Genomic DNA, 4,112 nt, shown 5'->3' on the forward strand with positions numbered 1-4,112 from the left:
TCATGTACTTCATACTAAATAGTTATCAACATTTATTATATTAAAAACTTGTTATTAAATTCAATTAACTTCTCAACCTAAAATACTTTATATAGTAACTATTATATTTTAAGTTAATATGAAGCATATGCATGCTATTTTAAAGCACCATTTACAAAATTTAGAACAGAATCAGTTTAAATATCGGTTGTTAGTTCATATGTGTTATTTTTTTACATTAGTAATCTGTGGTATTTAATAAAAAAAAATGATTAGTTGGATTGAATTATAAGGATTTTGTTGAATTTCTATTATCCTAGATTCATTTTAATTCATATAAAAGCAAACCATCTTAAGTATGTTATTTTGTGTATTAACTTATTTGTAATAATAGTGAAAGATGCAGTCGTTGTGGTAATTATTATTCTTATTAGAAAGCAATATGTTACAGTGTGACCCAGACCCAGGTATTGTGATGCTGATGTGTTAGTCCCTGAGAAAGCCTCCTAAGCTAATCTAAAGAAATCAAAGATATAAGTTTAATTATCAATGTCTCTTCATTCAAGACTTTAAACGTCTTTTGGTCAAATAAAAGTTTTCGAACCCGTTTTCTGACAATTGTTGAAAATAAGAGGATCAGTTGAGGGGATGTGTTACTCTACATTTTACGGAGTCTGTAGTAGTCTGTGTTCTTTTGACCACCAGCTTTGAGAGGCAGGGGAAGCATGCAGATGAAAATATATATCCGTTAATATTAGTTCCTATATATTTACCTGAAAAAATCTATAAAAGTTGAATGAGCGTTTGGCTTATAGTACGGATTAAATTGGTATTAAAAAAAACTATTGTTTTTTATGTATTGTACAGTCTAATGCTGATATATAAGTTATTACAAATATATAATGTTATGAAGAGATACATTTGATTAGATGACTCTATGGCTTACTCAATAAATTCTGTAAATATATCAACTCGAACTATATCGATTTACAAATGTGTGAAGTTTCATTTGATAAACTAAAAAGTTGAGTTCCTGTTTTATATAAATCAAATAGCAGTGCATATTTACGGTTATTATCAATTAGAAGACAGCTCCTCTCATCCTTATAATATCATAATAGTCTAATATATCAGAAGTGTGTCGGTTTGTAAATAAAAGAAACTGACGGTGGCGGAATGATATAATGTATTACAATTTCTATTATTATTAATCTAAAATTCAAGCAGTAACAATAAATTTAAAAAATGTCAATGAATTCTTAGCAAGGAACACTCCTTCCTGGTAAATTTAAATAAAAATCAATACGGAAATTTTCAAAAAAAAAAATTTATTAAATTGTTTGCGTTGTACTTCAATGCAAATTATTTCTGTTTACATTTGAATTTTATTTTGGTAATTTTATTTAACAATTATCGAATTACTATTATTCAAAATTTTAATGTACTGAGTACATTAAGTGATCCATTTACGCAAATCGAAATGTCTTAAACATTTCAAGTATAAAAAACCAGCAAGTACGTGTCAGCTAGTCCAGACACGAGGGTTGGTGGACTACTTAACAACTGATTGTGGTTTCGAATTTCTTCACTTCGCTGTTTACTGGAAATTACAGTACAGCCTAGGCTGGGCTCATTATGGGCTCATAAGCAAAAAAGCAATAAGAAATATACGCTTTCGCTTGCACATCACAAACGCCGCATCTTGTAGCTTTGCATAAATAGGTCTGAGCAACGTCAAATATAATTACAGCGACTTAAGTTGTGAAAATTATTATTTTAATTATTACTTTCATTTACTGTAGCGAAAAACAATGCAGGGATGATTTTCGATTTTGAACAAATTCAACGCTAAAACAGGGTAGCTGTGGACATCAAATGTTTCCGCATGTACACATCTGATAAACCTTAAGTATATTAAATGTGCGAACCAGGGAAATCAATAAGCTCATGAGAAAATATAAATAAATACAAATATAATATGTGATAGCGAGAAACATTGATCAATAAACATATTTTGCAATAAATTTTATTAAGTGTCCAAGAATTTTGTCATAAATCTTATATGTGGAAGTACTGTTTCTCTTTTTCAGTCATTTCTCTAATAAAATCATAGGACATTAACTTTATTAATATAATAAAAATCTGACAGTTATATTCAACTATATATTAAGAGATAGCTATGGACGCGACTTTACTTAGGTTTTTAAATCTATTGTTGAATTTGTACGGTAGACAAAAAACACTCTCTTCTACTTAAAAACAATTCTTTAAATGAATAAAACTAAAACCTAATGCATTCAGATATTAAATACTTTTTTTTTATTTTTGTAATTTTCTTTTTATTTTTAGTGTTTTATATTTTAGTATAAAAAATGATTATTATAATGAAAAGCTATGAAAGATCCATATGTAGAGTATTTCTCTACTCTACATATGGATCCTGTCCTGTCTGTGTCCTCTCAACACTTTTTTCTATCATAGTTCTGAACTGGGTGCTTGTGATTTTTTACTCACAAAATAGAGCATAAATAGAGCATAAATAGAGCATAAATAGAGCATAATATCGTAACATTATCTTGTTCTCACATACCCACCAACACATGCAATCAAAACTCAATCAGAAATCCACATCAAAAATCATCGATGATTGGGACTTGAAATCAATATAGGAAAAACTGAGTTTATGCACATCCAGTGAGCTTTGCAATTGATGCATAAATGTAGCTAATGCTGAGAATTTAACGTACATAGGAAGTGTTCTTTCGATAAATCCAGGTACAAAAAAGATATAAATGCCCGAATCCAAAATGCACATTGATCATTTGCATGACTTGAAAATATATGGCGCGCCAACAACTTTCACACAGACAAAAAAGAAAAATTTGTAATGAGTATCTAAAGTTCATTCTGCTCTATGGTTGTGGGACCTCGCTGGTGACTGCTAAAACTAAAACTAAGCTACAAACGTTTAAAAACTGCTGTTTGCGAAATATATTTCGGATATGGTGGCTCAGAACAATAACAAACGAAGAGTTAAGGAGGCTCACAGATCAAATATATGTAAACGATGATATATAAAAGTGAAAACATGGGTAGTTGGACCGTCACAGGTCAAATAAATACAAATGATGATATAGGAAAATGAAAAAATGGGTGTATGTATAAGGCATACATTACGTGAATCCTATGATGACATTACTAACACTGCGCTTAGCTAAAACCCTAAAGGGACACGAAACAGGGGCAGGATTGAAATGAGCTAGAGGAAAATAGTATTTCACGAAACTGAAATAGAAATAGAACTTAAGCTCCTAATAGAGTATAGAATAATAATAATATATTAGCACACTTTATATTTATTCTGGCGATTAACGTAGTGTGATTTCTGTTGTAATCGCCTGCTAGCCCTAAGAAATATTTAATTATCATTAAAAGAAATTTATTCACATCATATGTAAATGTCAAACTCAAAATATCAAAATAAGAGAATAGCATAAAAAAATGCGCTATTGCAAAGAAACAGACATTGTTTTATCTGTCTCACATTCGTAGCTGAGTACAAATATTGTTATGAAAATGTGCAGCAATAAAGAAAGTAATCAGCAACAATAATCAGTTTTATGCAACGTTACCGTCTTTTACAGCCCCGACCTGCTCCATATTAGACTAATGTTTTCCGTTGCAATTCTCAGTAAATAATAAACATCAGCACTAATTTTGTCAATTTCATATGTAATCGTAACCTGTTCCCCCTTAACGAAATGGTGTGTTCATTTATGTGTGACGATAACTTTTTATTTCTAGAGATATTAGAAAAGTTTATATTTATATTCTGTTATTTTGTTAGTACGCATTTTACTTGCTCCAAGTCAGAAACTTTACATTAGATTTCGTATCGTATTTATTTGTACATTTACACATTCTTAGTTTTAGTAGCACTTTTATTTGCCCATATCTTTACTTCTGAGCAGTTGTCCATTTTCTCGAGGCTAAATAAAATAAATAGTCCTATTTTATTTGAATAGGAAAAGGTCGTTGCAAATCGTTTACACTTTACCACGCACTTGTAATAATAATTTACGTTGTATTACCAGCATTTATTATTTTCGTTGACATTTCCTTGACTTCGATGT

Source organism: Teleopsis dalmanni, chromosome X (assembly GCF_002237135.1).
Source record: "Teleopsis dalmanni isolate 2A chromosome X, ASM223713v2, whole genome shotgun sequence".
Taxonomy (NCBI): Eukaryota; Metazoa; Arthropoda; class Insecta; order Diptera; family Diopsidae; genus Teleopsis; species Teleopsis dalmanni.